The sequence below is a fragment of the Pithys albifrons genome, chromosome 16, assembly GCF_047495875.1.
Source record: "Pithys albifrons albifrons isolate INPA30051 chromosome 16, PitAlb_v1, whole genome shotgun sequence".
Classification (NCBI taxonomy): domain Eukaryota; kingdom Metazoa; phylum Chordata; class Aves; order Passeriformes; family Thamnophilidae; genus Pithys; species Pithys albifrons.
This window is the reverse complement of record NC_092473.1, coordinates 11,445,666-11,467,185: the sequence shown is the minus strand read 5'-3', so window position 1 is coordinate 11,467,185 and position 21,520 is coordinate 11,445,666. Positions and strand designations below refer to the sequence as shown.

General features: G+C 39.6%; 2 protein-coding genes across 3 annotated transcripts in view; one reads left to right on the top strand and one right to left on the bottom strand.

The window, feature by feature from the left end:
* Positions 1-21,520, top strand: part of CHLSN (cholesin) — a 122,191-nt gene that overhangs the window by 55,508 nt on the left and 45,163 nt on the right. The window lies entirely within an intron of this gene.
* The window catches only part of GPR146 (G protein-coupled receptor 146), a 50,277-nt gene that overhangs the window by 15,591 nt on the left and 13,166 nt on the right, over positions 1-21,520 (bottom strand). Inside the window, exon 2 of one of the 2 annotated variants that reach the window (XM_071571019.1) lies at positions 12,107-12,149. The gene's annotated coding sequence lies outside the window, so the exon portion shown is untranslated. Of the gene's footprint in view, positions 1-188; positions 400-12,106; positions 12,150-21,520 lie in introns of those variants that run through there. The other variant, XM_071571020.1, reaches the window with a different exon arrangement.

The following is a 21,520-nucleotide window of genomic DNA, read 5'->3' as shown; positions in this document are numbered from 1 at the left end:
GGCCAACCAGATAAAATGGGAGCATGACTAATTCAAACAATAATGTTTTTCCTAAAGAACTGTTATCTAAAATACAAACATTTTTTCCTAATGATGGCACTTCATTTTCACTGATCCAAGGTTTATATTCATTAATGCAAATTGTTTCTAGGCTCTTAAAAAAACCAACAGCAATCTAAAAACCTCACCTGGTAGGCACTGCCTGTCTGTCCCTTGATGGCCGGCAGAAACATTTTGCCTATCAAGTCGGACCCTTTTCCAAGTGAGCTCAGCAGAAACTCCAGTCTCTCATTTCTCTGGCAGGAGTAAACAATGGGGGAGCTGTGGAAGGGACGCTGAGGCCGCGGCGCTGCCCTCGGCGGTGGCACCGGACTCTGCACACATGTGACCGCCCTGCACATACATGCACATAATCCCTTAAGCCTCGGCCACACGCCCTTATTGGCGCTGGGCCACCTGCACAAACAGGGCCCTGAGCCTGCCATAGGGACAGTCCTGTGTCCCCTGTCCCTGCTTGGGAAAGGGTTTTGGAGAGGTCTGTTTTTGGAAAGGACAAAGTGAAAGGACATGCTGCGGCTCGGGGAGCAGTTCAGCCTTTTGGTGTCATTACATAACAGGAGACAAAGAGCAGCTGCATCAAACCGGGAGAGCTTTGATGCGGCAAAAGGTTTTACCATGGGAGCAGCTACTCTGCAAAGCTGTGCATGTTAAGAGGGCAATAGACCCGGAGCAAAATAAGCCGAGCTGGCAAAAATATTATATTAGTACTATCTGATTTTCTTTAGAACTACTCATCACAGCTGTGTTTGCCAGGAGTCACATCCCTTCCCACCTCTGAAGCACAACTGTGTTTAGCAAAAGCCTGTAACATCCACTTGGCCTACAGACAGTTTAGACAGTAATCAACATTAGGCCTGAAAAAGAGCCAAAGTGTGTTTAAAAAGTACTTTACTGTAAACCTCAGAATTCTTTTAAGCATTCAGAAAGAACATTTTCATTGAGGAAAGAAAACGTGTAAGGAAAATGCTACTGTTCTATCATCTTAGTTTAATGAGATGGTAGGTAAATGTAAATCCTTTCAATTTGAATAGAAAGTGTGTAGTATCATGCTTCTGTCTACTTAGCTTGAATACAAATAGTCCTTAAATAATTTGCCTTTTTAAACTGTAATGTAGAATTAATGTGTTTTCCTTCCCCGCCAAAGCGATAAAGTTTAATATATGATTTTACTTATCAACCAAAGAGGAGTTGACCCATAAAATGAAAGAATTTGTCATTCATGTTAGGATATGTATTTTCTTTTATGTGTGTAATATAAACATGTTTTGTTATTTTATACCATTAGTTGCTTATTTTTATTCTTGCAGTATCTTAGAGGCTAAAACTTGACAATAGAACTGTAAGACAGACTCTAAGACACCAGAGAACTGAGAAGTGTCAGTATTTATGGTCGAAATATTTGCTTACTTCAGTTATTTTTTTGTTCCTTTTGGCTAAGCTTCTGTTGTTCGTATTAAAGTTAAAGCCCCCCAGTATCTATTTACAACCTCTATAACACAGTGCCTCTTTTTGTGGGTCCCAAGTGAGTATTTTCCATTGGATGCTCTGTTGTTGGGAATTTGTCAAATTATTAAATAAACAAGCATTTCTTTAATCTCAGAAGTAACATTTCTTTGTGGAGACAATGTGGGGCAGCCCAGGATTATACTTTTTCCTTTTTTTATAGTTTGAAATATTTCATACTTATCACAGTTTGAATAAGATGTTATGTGTGGTTTGTATTTTGAAACACAGAGAAGAAAAAACCCAAATTGTGTTGATTTACATTTGATAAAATACCAGTGACAGTTTGGTATGGAGTTGAAGGTGAAGTGTGCTTTCCTTTTGAAATTCAGACCTCATAAACTTCAGTGTATGGGCTTTTTGCAGGAGAAGAATGCAGGGACTGGGAGATGGAATAGCACTCCTTTGGTCTCCAGGGAGAGCAGAAGGTAATAATGTGGCTCCTTCTAGTCTGCTGCTCTCTGGGTTTTATAGAGGCAACTGCTTGTTCTTGTAGGCCCCTCCAGTCCATCACTTACTTCAGGTTGCACTGCCCACGACCTAATACTTTTTCCATTATCCTGGTTGGGTTTGTGTAGCAGACTTTCCCGAGATTTGTTTGAGTGGAGGGATACATAATCCTCTATGCAATTATACTGTGTAACTATGGCTTATAGTGACAAGTGGTAGTTGATCGTCTGTAGAAGCTTGGGGTAGTCGTGGGGCCAAGGACACTGTTGTGCTCTGACCATAAAGGTCCAAATTTTAACAATATCCATAGTTGTAGAACTTGTCTAGGTATTTCTTGTGTTTTCCTTCCTTCCCAAAGCAATAAAGTTTAATATATGCTTTTACCTATCAACTGAAAAGGAGTTTAACCCAAAAATGAATAAAGAATCTGTGGGCAGACCTATAGATGTGGCTTTGTGCTGAGACTGGGTCCTGGCAGGGGAACTGGGAGAAATGGCAGACAGACTTGTTTGAGGTTTACATTAGTGATTTACTTTTTAACTCTGCTCATAGCAAACTCAGCAAGTGCCAGCCTCAGTGAAGGTGGAGCCTCTTCTGTGATCTGTCACGTAAATTAGCCCAAACTTAAAACACCTTTAAACACAAGCCAGATATTTTTGCTGTGCATGTGGTAGAAGTTCAGCTTGATGGGACTCTGGTATGAGGGTGAGACACACACAGAGAGAATCTAATTCACTTTTTCTTTGCCACCACTAAGCAGCAGGGATCACAGAAGCCTTGGGGGTCTCTTCACATGATTAATTTGATGCAGTATACTGTTGCTATTGGCTTGATTAGTGTTGAATTAGGTATGCCAGTTCCCTGTCTGTCTTCTCCCAAATATGGTTCTCATTGCTGATGGTTCTATAAAGTTAATGCACAGCCTTAAAGTTCATAATTACAAGTAACTTTGTTAATGTGAAAGTGGGATGTGAGCAATAATCTGTACTAGTTCAGATGATGAGGTCACCAGGTTTTTGAGGTGCTGATGTCCCTGACACATTACTACATCTGATATGAACTCATAGGCAAGTGTAGTAACATTTTTTATTTACAGAAGCTAAATAAGAAACAAATGAAGTTCTGCTCTTTTTTTTTTTTGGCAGTAGAACGACTTTCAGAAGTTCACATTTTAGGAGTGCTCTAAGCAGTAACTTAAATTAAGGAAAGAGCCAGTGATTCAGATTGATCAAACAAATCACAATGCTAAAGTGAAAGTAGTTATTTAGGACTGTGGTTGCCAGAGTATTATTTTTATGAGCCAAAGTGGTTTTGCTGAAGCATCAATATGACATTAGCGAATTAGTGGGTGTGTTTGAGCCCTTTATACCCATATGTAGTAAAGTGTATATAAAGAGTAGTTATTCATACAAAGGATTATCAGAAATATTTCTTGGTATACTTTTATCTTAAGCTGGTACCTTCAAAGGAACACAAACAGTGGTACATGATAAAGAGACTGGTGTGGGCAAAGATCTCCTCATACATCCTACGGAATGGGGCCAGTCCCCACTGACATTTCTTCTTATTTTTCAGTACTGTTGTTTTAGGTGTAAAGCACGGTGTACATATTAACGGGATTCACTCAGGACTGTTAATTTCTGTTTTATCTTAGCATGAATTTTCAGTAAGTTCATATTTGGCCATAACAAGTCTGAAAATGCTTTGGTAATTACGTAAAAAAAATTGAAATGGAATGTGCAAATTGGTTGAAGTAAGCAAGATTTACTGAAAATTTCAGATGAATTGCTTTAGAACTGCCTTTTAAATGGGCAGAGCTTTGAGTCCCTTTCATTTTTCCTCTGCTACATTGCAGGTTGTAAGAACTTTGATGGAAAATTTTAAAAAGGCAACCACAATTGTACCAGTGCTGCAACCCCATTAATCACACAAGCATTTTTCAGAACCAGCGTCTCTGGTTTGAGAAATTCACCCAGCTCTCCCTGAGGGCCGTTCCAAATGAGCTCTGGTGGAACTCGCTGCGGCACCTGGATGCACCATGGCCCTGGCACGGCCTCCCTGCTGGGCAGGGCTTGGTGTCCAGGTGGGACACAGAGCTAAGGGGCACTGCTGAGACAGATCACTGTTCCTCTCCTTCATCACAGGAGGGGGAACCTCCTCCATCGCAGCTCCTTCCTCTGCTGAAGGATCCTCATGTGGTTTTAGCGAAAATCCCTCAGACCTGCTAACCCAGCTAACTCAGAGGAGGTTTCCCAAAGTATTCAGAGCTTGTGGTTCACGTCAGTAACATGCCTTTTATTTATTTATTTTGAAAAGACCATAATTCTGTTTCAAATTAGGGTTCTGTGCTAAAGACATTGAACCAAACCTGATAGTTGCATACAAATGAGCAAGGTAAGAATATTTGTGTCTTTTCTAGTGAGTAGGCTTTTTAACTTGGGCTCTTTTGTATTTCTCCCTAGTTTGAATGGCCAAACTGCTGAATTTCCCTGTTAGGTGACTGCTTGTGTGAATGTCTTAAAAACATTTTCTGGTATGTCTGTGTGTGTCTTTTGTCTCTGCATGCTTTGGATAATTTTATTAGCTACTGCTTGAAAATGTTGTTAGACATCAAATCAGTTTACTTAGCTATTGTGGGCTAATCCAAACATGCAGAATATAATACACAGCTCCTGACCTTTTCCTGTTACCAGCAGTTCTTTCCTTTGCAGACCTCAGGTGGCGGGGATGGAGGAAGGGCATTTTAACCCTGTGGGTACATTTTGGGAAGGCTGTGGGACAGGCTGAAGGCACTACAGGACAGGCTGAAGGCACTTCAGCTCACTTGGCAGCACAGGAGAAACAGGAGAGGAAACAGATGTATAAGAAGAGGAAAACATTCAGGGCATTCCTGTTTCCCTTAATAAATGTTTGGGTGCAGTCTCTGCTCCTTTCAGCCCTTTAAAGAAGTTGGAAAGCAGCAAGTTTGCTGCTCAAGACTGTGGCTAATGAGCAGGATTTCACAGCCAGCTGACCATGAAGCACTACCAGCTTCTAAAATCCACTTGACTGAACATTATTTCTTAAAACCTTCCAGATTTTGGGGAAAACTCTTGCACAAAAATCTTTGAAGATGAGATTGCATGTGTGTAGAACTATTTCTTCTAAAGGATATGGAGGATGGAAATGGAGTTAAAACACAATTTCCTCCAGCTGTCCATTTTACTATTGCCATTTTTGATCTATGCTCATATGAAAATAGAATTTATTAATAAATCTCTACCCTAAGAGGTATTTTGATAGCATAAATCTATTGTATTTGTTGTTAGTAGCAAATTTTAAAGGGAAGAAAAAAAAACTAGAGGAAGAATGCAATAAAAATGTTGACCTCAGTGAATAAAAACTGAACTACTTGTACTATGAGAAAATGAGATAATTACAGCTATAAAATCCTGTGCCCAAAGAATGAAAATAAACAACAGAGAGAGCCAGTACAGTAGGACAGATTGACTGAAATATTTTCTCCATAATAATACTTAATAATGTGGGCATTTTTTTTGGTTTTTAGTTAAGGACTAAAACTGTCCTGCAAAGTGTTCCTGGAGTTCAGCAGCAGCACAAGAGGATGATTTACAAACATTTCACATTGGGAAAATATTTTGGAGATCAGTAATGTGGTATTTGGCCACTGCTATTATAAGCAGCAATAGATGCATTTTTTTGTTGCATTACAGCCATTTGGCAGGTTAATGGTCCATTTACCTGTTACCAGAAAATCATTCTATATAATTTCAGACTTCTTTTGAGGAAAAGAAGTGATTAAAATAAATCGTGTCAGAACAAAGGGTTAAAGCATCTGTTAAATACAACACAATAACATTGTAAAGTTGGACTCTAGATTCTAGGGGTTTTTAAATCTAGTTTCTAGATTTTAGAATTAATTTTCCTTTAAGCAGTAGCTAAATGGTTTCCCTAGATTGTTCATATTTTGCACAAACCCTATAAGACCAGACTATAAAGTTCAGCATTTTCTTCTGAAATCCTACTACAAAGAGTCATTGCGTCTAAGAGTCTGACACCAAGTAGAAATAAAAGGCTGAAATAATAACACCACTAAATTGGTTTAATTAATAGTATGTTTCTGTACTTAAGCATGAAGGGTGGAAAGTATTCCTTTAAAGACTACCTACAAAACTGGTGAATGAGCAGCCACTCAGGGTGCCACTTCAAAGAGAAACACCCAAAAGAGCAACAGAAGGGAAGCTGCTTTTGAATTCTCTCAGTTCCTCCTGGCAGCCCAGGGCTTACAAAGGGAAACAACCCAGAAATGGTTATTTTCTTTTGTGTTAGTTACATAACCAGCTCCCAGCAAATAAAGGGGGAGGTGGAGCAGCCAGACAAAGATCTACGTCATAACCTGTGCCTACCATAGCTTCCAAAAGAATCTCACCTGAATTTATCCTGGCTAAGGGAAATTCCTTCCACTGTCTGTAGACAACATGATAAAATTCAGGAGGCAGATGTAGCTCTTGGTTACACGGGTGGATATTTTGAGATTTCAGCCTTTGCAGTTACTTCAGATCTATGATTTATTGCTGAAGCCGTCAAACAAATCTTGGTTTCTGCCATTTTTTCTTATTTTTCAGATTTCTCTGTATGCAATATTGCTGTAGTTAATATTAAAGAAGTAGAAAAAAGTATCTGAAAATGGAAACCAGGTTTTTACAAGAGCACTCAGTCCTTCCTTTAGGATCAGTTGAAGCGCCAAGAATTGTGCTTTCATGTTCATCACCCTGTGCCATCTTTCAGCTTTGCCTTTGCAGCCATGTTGTAGTTTCCATAAGCATCCAGGGTGCAGGCTGGTACTTTATTGCTGTAGACAACAGCCCTGGCTTTGTTCTGGCAATTGTGCTCTTTGCCTCCCCATCCGTGTCCTCCATCCTCCAGCCCATGCACTGACTGTCAGCTGGTGGATCACTGTCTGTCTCCCTCGTTATTTCCTTCCCACAGCTCTCTAATGGTCTGGCCTTGGCTGTGGGACTTCAGTTTGTGATTTATTTGTTATGGAATTCTGGGATTACATGTGTGCTCTTTCATTGTCCTCAGGTGTCAGCTGTAGCACCACTGCTAGGATGTTCCAGTGCCATCACTTAGAGGATGATTAGGAGACCAGGCTTGGAGTAGCTACTACTCATTATATAATGGGTAAAAAGGATCGAGAGAATTTATGCATCTGGCAGTTCTAACCATTTTTTACAATTACTTTATGTGAAATTAGACCTGGAAAGGAGACACTTGTAATAAATATGAAATTCTAAAATGCTATCCATGCCCAACTTCTACAAACTTATATTATTATTACCTCTGTAAGAATTAAAAGTCAGTTCATGTACTCCAGAGCAGCAAATATTGTCAGACAATGTGTAATGGAAATTTATAAGAGCCAATATTTAACATCTTGAAATGAGAAGCATCCAGGGTAACTTTTGGAATCACTCGAATTCAGTATATATTACAACAAAATATGAAGGTAAATATTGAGGGTTTTTTCATCAGATAGCTTTAAATTAATCTTTGGATTTCCTTTTAAAAAAGAAAATGAAGAACCTTTGAGTAATGGAGGAACAGGGTGCTCCTCATATTGCTTTCACCCTGGAGTATGACACGGAGAGAAAAATTACTTGGAAATAATTCCATTTCCATGTTTAAACTCTAGTTATTCGAGTCCAGAATGCTTTTAAATTGTCTGGTTTAGGCCTTGATACTGAAAATTAACTTTGGGTAGTTAGATGCATATTGAGAGGCAGAACAAAACCCCACTGAAATTAATAGATCTTGTGTGGTTTGGGGTTCTGTCTTGTAGGGCTGTTTGCTGGGGGCGGGGGGTGTGTATTTTTTTTAAGTGTTTTTGAATGTTTTTCCCAGCTGAGTATCTGGTGTTCTGTAAATGACAGATGAGTAGTAGCAAACTTCAAACCCTCTTACAAAGCAGCTCTCCTTGGCTTTGTTTAGGGAGATGTCTTTGATTCTGCTTGTATTTGAAGTGTGCTGCTGGGTAACCATGGAACATCCATCTGCTTAAACCAAATTCAAAGAGTATCACAAACTGACACCTGCTTAGGTCTTTAATTAAAAGTGGTTTAATCTCTAACAATCTCTACATACATAGGCAGAAAGTATCTGTGTTTCATGTGCACTTTGAACTGCCATTCATTTAGAAATCAAAGATTTGTAAATGAAACTCAGTATGCCAGACATGATGATGTTTGACTGGAATCTCTTCTACTTGGCATAGCCCAGTTTTCCTGATGCTGTCAGCCCCCAGGAATACATTCTTACTAAAATTATGTATAGAGGGGAAAATATAAAAAGGCTGTCTAAAAAAAGTATGTGTATCAACTATATAAAAAATGTATTTAAAACAGCAAATATATACAGTGGGACAAGTAGTGAATAATTGCTCCTCCTTGAAAGGGTCAGCAGAGGGAATACTGTTTGTATTTCCAGATGTATATATCCTATAGAAGGAGATATATTTTCTGTATTTTTCCCAACTGTGTGAATTTTGCTGGCCTAATATGTATTAAAATGAAAGAATTGTCTTAGTTTAGTTAATCTTCATTCATATTAGTTCATATTCTCTTTTTCAAATCTCTCCTCCAAAATGAGCATGGTCTCATCTGACAGGGAGACTCAAACTTCATTAGGGAATGACAAACAGTCCTTAATTTGTGAGAGGAAGGAAGCTGATAGGGACAGAGAAAATTAACGTTTATAGTAATACAGAATTGAATATGAAGGTGACATGGATCTTAGCAGGCAGCAGGAAGGATGTTGGGGGCAAGCTGGAGACAGAAGGCTCCATGGTGATAAGTGGAGAGGAGGGAGTTGGAAAGGAGACGTGGATAATGCAGAGCCCCTGGTATGGCTGTGGCTGGGAAGGTGGCACATGTACTGAGGCAGGAGGATGGGGCAGGGGGATGTGAGGGAATCCCTAGTGCCTGTAGTGAGCTGAGAAGGGAGTAACCCTTCTGGCATCTTCATCTTGTCTACCTTGAATCCCTGCAGTGTCTGTGTCGTGTATGTGTTGAGTTTGCGCCAGGAAAGGAGATGAACGTTCCTTGAAAAACATTTCAGAGCTGATGGTTTGGGAGTACAATGTTATAGGCATTTGCTTTTGATTTACTTTTGACCTCCTGCAGAGCTCACCAAACCAGTTTTGGGTAAGACAAGACAGCACAAAGAATTCTGGGGAGTCATGCTTATAGGATGAAGACTTACATTCTTAAATATTAGTTGTCTGGGTTTTATTTTGTTTAGATTTTTAGAAACTTTCCCCCCCCTTATAGTAAGGTTTGTTTATATTGCTAGTTTTGAAATATTTAGGAAATTGTCTGGATCACTGTCACCTGCATTTTATAAGTACATTTGTATTTTCAGGGACCAGTTTGTAACATGATACAAAAAATCCAGTGTGACAATCAAAAGGTCACAGTGCTTCACTCTCAGAATCAGTCCTTGTATCTCTTGGAGCTCCATTCAAGGAAAGACAGATAAGATAATGTAAAAGGAAAGTCTCAGTTGTGGCAGAGATATTTCACTCTGAAGTTTATTGATTGCTGTTGTCATTCATGTCCAAAAGTCATTAAGGTAAGTCTTCATTTGTCTTCCTCTGTCTGAACTTTGCTTCAAAAAGCTATAGCCACCAGTGGAAGATTTCAATTAAGATTTCAATTAAGAAATTGGGTGAAGAAATTCAACTCTATCCACAGCTGGGTTTTTTATGATTATTTAAAAAAATTATTGTACCACTAGCAGAAGCATATGCCTGTGATTATAACTGGTAGTGAGTGAAAATTAAAAGGCGGTCTGAATGGATTCTAGACACATTCTGGTTTTGGTATCTAAAATCTTAGCTGTTTTTTACTGGACTGAATCACCCACACAGTAATTCAGTTTGGAAGGGACCTCAGGACCATCTCTCCAAATACCTGCCCAAAACAAGGTCAGCAATGAGATCAGACCAGATCCTGAAAACCTCTGAGTATGAAGAATGTGCAACCTCTGGACAATCTGTTCCAACATTTGATTATCCTAATGGTAAAAAAAAGGTACTCCCCTGTATGTTGGAATCCCATTTGTTTTTCAACTTATGCCCATTGTCTTTGTTCATCCCAGCACATATTGCTCTAAGGAGTCTTCTCAGGAAGCCTCTTGTAGGTGCAATGTGGTGGTTGTTCAATCATCCAGACACTCCATTTCTCCAGTGTGAGCATGTCCAGTTTCCTCAACCTCTCATCACAGGACATGCCTTCCTGCCTCTCTGTCTGTCTTGGTGTACCTGCATCACCTTACTCTTGTTCATGGAAAGCTTCCTGGTGTTGGGAGCACAAAACTGTACAGAGAAGTATCGGGTTGGTCTTAATGCAAAAAAAGACCTTTTAGCAACTCTGTTACAGGGAGACTCAGGGAGGTTTTAGTATGTTTTGTGTCTGGCCAGTGGGATCAGACTTTTTTAGCAGAAGGTCCTGCAGGTGAATACTTTGGAGGAGTCTTTTCTAGGCCAACTCTAGGCTTTGGGGTAACAGACCTTTTTTTTAAACAGTGGCCCCTGAAAGGATGGAGCTGCATTGCATACATGTGGGTTTGTGATCAGCCTTCAGTGAAGAATTTAAACTAAAAGCTTGTCTTGCTGTAGCTGATATCTTACTCAATATATCCTTTCTGTTTTTATACACAGTCTCTAAGATTAGTGTGGTCGAGTATATTGAAAGTAATAAAAAACAGACACAGAAAAATTGTTGCATGTTTTTAGAAAAAAAATCATAAAATGAAAGAGGAAGTACATCATTTATTATAACACCATGTAGACTAATGAGAAACATACTGCAGGCTGGAAATTTGTTAAGAGCTGAACTCAAAAAGTTTCCACTCCCCAAAACTGCCTTGGGGCCTCCGGCTGTAAGCCTGTGGCTAAAGAGGCCCTATGGTAAACTGACATAAAAAATAAGTACTCCATAAACAGTCAGCTCCTGTTTCACAATAGTTGGAAAGAAACTTTTTAAAAGTGTTACCTATTGATTCTGACTGTTCTTTATCAAAGTAAAAGGAAGTGCATTTATGACTAGAATGTTAAACTGGGAATTAAACGCTGGGGAGATGCGACATTGGGCATCCAAATGTTATGTTCACTGTAAATAGGAGAGCACAAAAAAAGATAAAGTGACTTGCTTAGAGTACAGAACAGCACTTGGTACTGGCAGAGCTGGTATTAACATTAAGTAATTCCTGGCTTCTCATCCCTTGCTCATTAACTGGACTGGGGTGAACAAGTCCCCTACTTCTCCATGCTGAGCATGTGCCACCACTTGCACCTGAGCACATTCATCAGGCTGTGTGCAAATACACCCTCAGAGTTTTGATGGTCTTTGCACCATCCGTGCTCAGATGAATTGAACTGGCCACTTTGAGGAGACTTAAGTTTTGTGTCTCTCCTTTTACTCTGTTTGGCTTTCTTAAAGGTGCCTCTTCCCTACTAAGCCAGCCCAGGCTGGCCAACAAGCAATTGGTTTTGCCTTTCTCCTTCTCCTTCATCAGCCCCTGTCAACATGTGAAACTCATTCCTGTGGGCTTTGGGCTTTCAGGCAGGTTTAAGTGTCATGATGCTGTCCTGGTGGGAGAGCGTCACAGCCTCCATTCCTTCTTCACATGCATTGGGAAGCAGTTTGCAGAAGTAATGCCAACTAAACCTTCAGATACTCCTCCAGTCTGTTTCTGCAGAGGTTTCCCTGCCTGCCAAGAAACCCTGGAGTGCCTCAAGATCATGGGACACTTCATGGAGCCCAGATTTCACAAACTTAGAAAGATGTAGAAAATAGTATATACCTCTGTATGAGACTGCTTAGGTAGCTGATTAGTGATCTTTGAAGACAATCTGAGACTTAATATTATTTGTTTTAGCTAAGTCTTCAGTTAGGACTTGGCAATCCAGTACCTTTTTACAAAAATAAATAAAATAAAAGTCTCAATTTTGGTAAAATATTTTCACAGTTTCACCTTGGTGAAATAAACATACAAAATAACAGTCACACTGTATTGCTACAGCTCTACTTACATGAGGTGCAGCCCAGGAGAATGTCAGTCTTGGACAGAAGCCACTGGGAGGAAAAAATAAAAGAAAAAAACAAAGGTGAAACAGTTACTTGTAGGTGATTGAAAGAAGTGAAAAGAAAATTTAATCAACTCTGATAAATATAGCTCACTTTCATTTTTTTGTCTTGCATCTCCCTGTACCAAGCTCTGTTAGCATTTACAACATCCAGTGTTTTCATCCAGTGATTAGAAAATCTGTAACATAATCCTTCACAGTGTTTGATATTATGTCTCACAGTGGGGTCGATGGTTTTATTTACACGTGTGAGGTGAATTGAGGATCTTGAATAAAAGCTGTAGATTGATCTAAAAATAGAACTGTAGCTTCTTCTCCTCATTGAAAATATCACACTTGGTGGGTTAAAACTTACATGTAACAGTCCTGATATGAAATATCTGTCATATAATATAAGACTATGATAAATGTGTCAGTTTGCTTTGGTATTGTAAAAAGTGGTGGGTTGGCACCACTCTAATTCACTTTGGTTACTGAGTATGTGTTTGCTCCTTCATGTGCTGTGGGGGGAAATATAGAGAAGTGTATTTTATTAAATTACAAGCAATATATCTGTCCACTCAAAATTTGTAAGCAATATTTCAGTATGCATATGTAACTTATCTAAAGGAGAAGAAAAAATAACTAAAGCACTAATTTCCCTATGTGTTGCAGTAGCAGAAAAAACATATACACATAAACATAAGGCACTAAAGAGGTTTTAGATTAATGATTGAACAAGTAGGATTTGGAGAGAAAGGCAATTTTTAAGAGTAGATAATTTTTTCCCTAAAAAGAAAGATTAACAAGTTCAAGGGAACTTATTTATGACTGAATTTTGAAGTAAGTAGAATACTTTATCTGGGGAAAAAATGGTTTAAGATAGGTGCCTGTGCCACTTCATTCTTTTTTATATTCAAGTTTTATTGAGAGGTGCACCACTGGTCTATAAAAGATCTGATCTCATTCTGATGCACATTTTTCCTTCCCATTTTCTCTACTATTAGCACTGGGTATGGTTGTTACCACCACGTGTTGCAGTCAGAGCTCCCCAGCCCCCGTGCTCTGCTTGGCCTCTCTCTGCCCTCTGTTTCACATGTTGTGGTTGGCATTTAAGGACCCAAGAAAAACAAACAGTGCAACCAGTATTTCCCTTGCAATTTTAGTTTCATAGTTTGATGAAGAATAGTAAATAGAAGGACAAACTGTTACTATTATTATGTGGTCTTGATCTTAAGAGAAAGGGATTTCCATGGCTCATGTGTATTTGTGACGTGTCACACAGGTGGAAATCACCAAATACCAACTCCAGTGGTCTCAAAACCCTGCAGCAGTGGCTGTTTGGTGGCAGTCTCTGGCTGGCCTCTCTTCTCAAGAATGAAAATAAACGTGCCACAAATCCATGCAAAGAAATCTCTGCTGTTTATACTTTTGATATAAATACAATTTCAGTACGCATTCAAGTCGCATTTGGGGATGCAGCAAGACAGCTGCTCCATTCTTCAGAGCAGAAAAGGGTTGTGGAGAGCTTCTCCTGGCTGGCAGCTCTGGCTGCTGAAGTCACACCTGTGGAACAGCTGGAATACATCTGGAGGTCTGGGAGCTCCAGCCATGTAAGGACAGGCTGCAGGAGATGCTTCCCCTGAGTAATGCAGCCCTGAAGTGCTTCATTTGTGTCCTGTGGCCTCATCTCCATGTATGTAGGAAATTACAAGAGTTAGACACATAATTGTCGAATTCAGCTGGCAAAGTTGCACAAGTTGAATTATATGCTTGGCAAGGTGCATTACTGAGATGTGCATTCCAAGGACCACTGCTGTGCACTCAAGGAGCTCTTAGGGCTGGGTAGGGGAAACGTTCTGAGGTCACCACAGTGGTCACCCAGCAGTCACTGCAGAGAAGCTTTGCGACTGCTGACCTCCTCCAGCTTCCCAAGCATAACATGTATCTCATTGCCTTCCTCCTTAGTGACTCAGTAGCCCTCCTGGATTGATTTTCTTGCTTTCTGGTCCTTGTTGTTAAAGTACAATTTCTTTTATGTAGTAAACACTGTGTCAGGATTGATTAAATCACAACATTAATCATAGTGGAAATGCTGAGTTATACACATCTATAAGCCTGTGGAGATGAATAACAAGTTCTATAGTGACAGCCTTAAAGTGGGTTTGCAGTTTTACTTGGAGCTGAACTCACTGGTTTTTGTTTTAATGTAGGCAACTTGAGAGGAATAAAATGCTGGTTAATCAGTTTGAAATGAAGTTGTGGCATGGACAGAATGAGCATGGTATTTCTAGATAGCTGAGAAAATGGGGCATGATTTCAAAGGCCCTATGTAATTATAACTTTATTCATGAGGGCTGTGCTTTATATTCTAACAAATGTAATTCATGTATTGTATTAATAATACAGAATACTGAACCACAACATAAAATTTTGCCGTGCTATAATTAAGGACAATGAAAGCGATAAGGAGCAGCAGCTGTGTAGCTAATGAAGGAGTTAATTTCAACGTGTGTTTTAGACCATTAAGTACAACAAAGCAAAAGGGTTGCTTTGCCAGCACAAACCAAAGGAAGGCAGTAACTATCTCTCCCTTGCCCAGCCAGCATCGCTGGGAAAAGCGCAGAGCTCCGGCTTTAGTTCAGGCAGGAGCGTGCACAAGAAATGTGGAAGAAGATATAAATCAGTGGTGCAGATTGTCATTTAGCATGGAAAATCTTTTGTATTCTGCATGCGAATATGAGTATTTCTCTACGAAAATTTTTTTGTCCTTTCAGGTTGGAATACTTTTACAAAGTTATTTAACAGTTCTAGAGCCAAGAGCTCAGGCCTTTTCTCTGTCAGGACTCTCCAGAGGTTGGGATCTGCAGGCTATCCAATACATCATTGTTCATGCTGTGCTTTTCTTTTTTTTTTTTTTAAAACAAGTCTGAAATGCTTTCCTTGTGTGGTTTCGCAACCCCGTGTTTTTTTTTCCAAACAGCGTGAGTCCTATCACTAGATCAAATTTAGAATTCACTGCTTCCAACAATTGTCTAATGGATCCACATGTTTACACAGCATGACACTGGCGTCCAGATAGTGTCATGAAAGTCTCTGATCAGTACTACTGTTTCATGCTTCCTCCCTGCTTTAAGAAAAAAAAAGAATAAAGAAAAGCTACAGGCACATTTTTTTCTGGTATTCAGGGCAGCAGTGAATGGTCCTGCTATTTCAGCTACCAGTACTATCTCACAAAATTTTGGAAAAATACTTTTTCCATCTGCTGTAACTGAAAATAACAACTCTCAGGTATTTTATCAGTACTTGTTGTATCAGTAAATAGGTCTTAAAGTCATAGAATCACAGAATGGCCTGGGTTTGAAGGGACCTGAAAGATCACCCAGTTCCAACTTTCCTGCTGTGGACACACTAGACCAAGTTGCTCAGAGCTCTGTCCAACCTGGCCTTACCTCCAGAGCTGCATGCTGTTCAATGGGAGCCTGGAAAATAACATTTCCAGACCCAAACCTTCTTTCTTTCCTGAGATTCCTAACTGAATGAAAACTTTTATGTGTGTGTCCCCCTCCTGGCACCACTGCCCTGATGAAGCTCCAGCTGCCTCTCCCTGCCCCTGGTCTGCCCTTCTGCTGATCTGAGCCTTTGTGTGGCCTTATGGGGGAATCAAATCACCCAAATGATCTTCCTGAAAACCATCCTCAGGCACTTGGCATTTGCGTAGCATTGGAAGACCTTTTGTAATTTACTCGCCTGTGTATTTTGTAAAGTGTTTAATTCCTGTTCTCTGTGATGGGATGTACATAAATCAGTAGCAAGTACTTGGCAGGAACCTTCCATGGCCGTTTGCTCTGAAGAAACTTAGTCCCTGGTAGCATTAAGTGAAGGAAGGGGGGGGTTGGCTTGGACACCAAAACCTTTCTTTTTTTTTTAATGCTCTCATGGGATCTTTCACTTCCACACAAGCAACTGCCTGAACTGGCCAAGCAGTCTTGATTTAGCGCTGCTTTATGAACAGGACTTGTCCCAGCTGCAGGATGTCATAACCTCTATTTCCTTAGCTTAGATTTGAAATCTGGAGCCATATGATTCAGATGAACCACAAATGCCCTCACTTTAACTCAATGTATTTGTTTTTAAAATACCATTGTTCACTCCGAGTTTTAGCTGCTGAGCAGATTAGCTGATCTGCACTAGTAAGTGGGGAGCCACTTACCAGCTTCATTAAAAAACTCCCTAAAACCTGCAAAGAAAGCTCAATTTTTAGCTCATCAGTGCCAATGAAAACAATTGGTGTAAATATGAAAATTACAAAACTAGTTCTAAATACAAAAATTAAAGATTGTTTGTGATGCAAAACCCCCCAGATTCTTACAAAAATAATTTTATGTTGTACAGTATTTCAGGGAAGGACAGTGAGCTCACCAAAAACTGTTGCTGCAGACAGGATTCAGAATAGAGGATGATGAGCAGAACTGGGTTGGCTTTGCATTCAAAATTTGATTTCACATGGACTCCTGTTCTTGTGCAGCTTAGAAACAAGCTTTTGCATTTGAAGTAAAGCCAACTGGATTTGTAAAGATACTTATCTTATTCTCTGGCCCCATTCAAATCACCAGAAAATATTAAGGCTGACAAGCCTAACTTGATACGCTTCTCAATTAATATTTTTATACTAGATTATAGTAGACACAAATTTGCACAAATGCCAGGTTTGAAGTCACTCAGCTGGCAGATGCTGCCTTCACTATGTGTGTCTGCTCTGCACAATAAAATCACTGCAAATATTAGTGTCAAAGTTTAGTGTCTTTAACTTGTTGCATTAGAGAAACCTTAGACAATTTTGATATGGGACTGAACTTTTCAGTTTTAGGTTCACATGTACACTGTATGTCAGCTTCTGTTAATTCCTTGTTATTTTTGGCATTTTGTCTCCTGTTGAAATTTATGTGCTTGTCAGTTAAGCAGGGCATTTTTTGGTGTTTTGTAAATTATTTTTTAAGAGTAACTTTATCTAGAATAAACAGGCAGAATAAAAGCTGTGCTGTGTCCTTTCTAAAGGTATTCGGTGTACTTTAGATATGTAAAACTAAAAAAGAGGAAAAAGTCTTTGCCATGGCTGTAGTCTGTTAAATTTAAAAAAAAAATTAAAAAAGTAAAAAAACCCAAAGCTTGCAAACCCCTTCTTTTACTGAAAAAATCAAGACACAGCAGAAAAAGTGAAAAATTACCCAGTAGGATCTGTCTGTTTACTGAGTCACTGGAGGTCAGCCTCTATTGCTGATATTTCCTGTGAGGGTTTTGTTATCACTTGTTACATAAATGAAGATGTATTTACAGGCTCTAATTTGTAGAATTTTTTTATGATTAAGCTTATTATACTCTAGTTACATTCTTAATTCCACTTTCTATAATTGCCAGTTTGTGAATTTTCGTCTTTATTTATTCATGAATGCTCAGAGAAGCTAAACAAAAAGTTTAAGAGCTGGGATGCTTCCCCAAATATAGTTTAGAGCTGTTGGTCAGTCAGTGAGCAGCTTCTGCAGTCTGAAATAGAAGTAGCCCCAGCAGCACCTGCTGGGACAGCAGCGTGTGCAGGATGTCAAGTTTGGCAAATCAAGATCTGTGAGTTGATAACGTGCAGAGGGATCAGTCTTAGGGCACCCACAGACTTGCCTCTAATTGTCAGTGGACTGGAAAATTGTTGAGGAAATTGTATTCAAATACTGAAGACGACCTTACAATTAACAAGAAATTTTACTTGATGGATTTTAGGCAATTCTACTTCCTTCCAAACTGCATGGGCTGGGTGATTTTTTCCCCTCCTTTTATCTCCCCTGTCTCCCAGGGTATTGCAATGAGCTGGGTTTGAGTTTGGTGTAAGGCAGTGGAGCTATTACAGTTTTAAGAGCTGGTGTTGGAGCCTCAAGGCAATGCTATGGCCTGGGGACAGCTAAATTCCTTAGCTGTGGTTGCATGACCAGCCTGAGCAGTTTCTTGCACTTCACCATCCATTTTTCTTTGGACAGTGGTCACTGAAAATTATTTATGCACCCTAAGATTTAACCCATCCCACATTGGACTGTGTTCAATGTCCCAGCCTTTAAGACTGACCTGACTTTATTTATATTCACGTACATACACAAACACACAACGCTGACATTTCACACGTCTCACAGTCGGACCTGCAGAGCTGATGGCTGAAGAAGCACTTTCTCTGACCAGCTGGCAGCTGAGAAGAGCTCTGTCCATGGCTCCTTTGCTGGCCAGGCAGCTCCCCAGGAGGGGACGTGTTTGCCTCTTGGCTCAGTCACTGTGCTGAACATGGGCACTTCTTTGCCAGGCAATTGGCCCATCTGAACATGAGCACCTCCACTGCCTCCCTGTCTGGTACGTGCCTGACAGCATGTGATTATTCCTCAGCTTCCCTGCTGTGGGACAGATAGAGCTGTCGTGGTGTCTGCTGTCAGTAATCGGCATTGCCAGAGGGAGGGAGTGCAGAAGGGAGGCACAGGGAAGGACACGGAGCGCTGCGGTGCTCGTGCTTGGAGAAGCTGGAGGTGGGTTGAACGTGTTGTTGAGACAGAAAGGAAGAATGGGATTTTGCAATGAGGAGGAAGTGGTGTGGTTGATTTGCCACATCACAGTTCTCAGTGGCCCACCCATTTGTTTTGACATAAATACCTACTCTCGAGCTATGTCCAGGCATGAAGACTAGACATGTACCTTCAGACTTGTGGTCTTCAGGGCTTGTTACTGCTCTTTGAAGTTTGAGCTTGATGTTTTAATGTTTTGTTTGGCGTCTTAAACATTTAGATTTGTAATTCTGCCCTTCTAGCCATTTCCCTGATTTACCTTGCACAGTAAACATTTCTTCATTCCATTTCCCAGACTTCCTTTTCCTTTTCTTTGCTGTTGGCTTAATTTTGAGATATGATACTCAAGTCAGAGGTAAGTGTCTCCTTGGGAGCAAAAGAAAAAACAGCTAAGGGTTTGAGTGAGCTAACTATTTTCTCTGTTTAGAAGCAGCAGCCTATTTTCCAGTATTCTGGAAGTCCTCAACACAGATCCTGCCAAAGGCACCGACTTTAACAGCAGCAGTGCTTAGGAGAACATGCTCAGGTTTTCTGGCAGCTCTTACAAGCCACTTAGAATAAACAGGCATATTGCTTGTAGTGAGTGCCCCACAGTTTGGAAAGCGCTGCTGAAGACAAATTTGTAAAGAATTTCTTCTTGTGGTTATAGTTCTTGTTTTTCATTTCATTTACAGTGGGCCCAGTTTCCTCAGGGTTTGATATCCAGGATCTTAATATCAAATCTGCAGTTAATACAGATGCATTTAGAGACTAAGACATTTGCAGGGTTTGTAGCAATAATTCACTGTGTGGCACAGCATGGAACACTCAACATTCTTCACTTGTGCATGTACAGACTTTTATAGTTGAATTGAGAATTTATAACATGCTGGGTCTCATATTGCAGGTCTGTTTCCAGAGTTATACACAGAACTTGGACTAGGTCATAAATTTATGCAGATGAAATGAAGGCTGATTAGAATTTTAATATTAAGGAAGGAAATGGCCTTGGGTAGTGCACTATAGACCAGAACAGGCCTTCTGTTAATACACAAGAGTATTTCTGTTTTCTTGAACTTTCCCTTCCAATCCAATTATGACTTGTGCCTAGAAATCATAACTCTGGTGCCTCCCATTTGATAATGTTGAATGTTATTCTTGTTCAAGCTTATATAATTTCCAGTAGTAAAAACAATCTTGGTTACAAAACTGCTAGATAATATACTCCTAAAATTGAATTATGGGCAGTAGTACATGGTCTTTGTTGATAAACAAAGCAGAGTCATGATGGTGTATCAAATTGACCCAGTTCTGCCTCTTAAATTAAATGAAAGCAAGATTTTTTTCTTGTGACATGCATTTCTGGTGATGGCATATTGTATAACTCACTCTGTGATAAGAACAAAGACAAAGCTTTCAGTGTAAATGATGTTTTTTTCAAGTCAAGCAAAATAACGGAAATCTATGTGTTAGCTTTCATTTTAGGTACTTCTGTGATAGCATCGTGCTCACAGTATGTAATGAGCTCATACCAGGAGCAGTCCCAGCCAACTCCTTTATCAGCATAAGCCATCATAGCTCAGAATGTCCTCCTGTGTCCTCCACCCCTGTCCTCACTGGTAACTGAATTGGACTAGATGCTAAATAATTCCCTGGATCTGTATTTACTGACATATCTCTGGTGCACATTTACAGCAGAAAATGTTATTACTGAAGCGTGGAATCACATTCTGGTATTATTACAGGAAGATTGGTTCTGATTCCTTGGTATTTCAGAGTATGTTATTAGCATAGTGCAACTAATCATTTTCTTACAAAGGCAATGACAATTGTATCCTTGTTGAGATGCTGTTTGTGTATTTATAGGATACAAATACATACAGCCCAATGTGGTGGCTAAACTTGGCAGCTTCTCCTGCTGGTTTCTGTGGTTTCACTTCATTGCCCAGACAAAGTGAGAACATTCTTTTAACTCTGTTGCATCCATCACCAGGATTGGTGTGATGTCCACTCTTTCACTCTTGGCAGGAAAAGAAGGATGTTTATTTGGGCCTTTAAATGGTATAGCAGACTTCATAGTTTGTTATCTATCTCAAAGAAGTTTTGTTTATACTTCTCACACCATTAAAATGCCACATTAGTGGCACAATCTGAAGCGTATCTATCCCACTCAAAAAACTCAAGGGGTTGGGCACAGGCTGTTATGCAGGAAGCTTTACTTTAGATTTCTTCCCTTTTTTCTTTGATCACTTGTGTAATGTCTTTGCAATGTATGTCTGATGTTGATTCTTTTTTGTGTTCCATTGGGGGCATTTGATTTTGCAGCCAAAAGGATTGAATACTAAGTATTCTTTTTGCATGTGTACGTAAGAGTGTTTCCTTCTTTCAGACAGAGAAAGGGCACTCCTAGGATTTAAGGCCTGATAAAGTAATAAAAAATACAGCAAACCCCAAAATGCTAAAACAGAAATATATTCTTATAATTTTGGGGGGTTATACTGTAAAACAGAGCAGAAGGAACAAACTATATGACAGATGTTATTGCAAATTTAAGAAATCAAAGTTATTATTACATTATGTCATGCACCTTGTAAGAACAGTAGGGGTGAATTCTGTCTTCCTTTGTGCTTCTCCCCCCATATTAGCCCACAAATGTTTCAGTAACCAGAAATACACAGGTTTTTAATTACTTGGTATAATGAACCGATGCTGGGAAAGAGAGTTGTATTCAAAGATTTTTGTTTTCCCCTTCTTTCTTAAAGTAGAAGAATGCTAATGTTTCCTTTCCTTTCTGAACTTGCAGACTGGA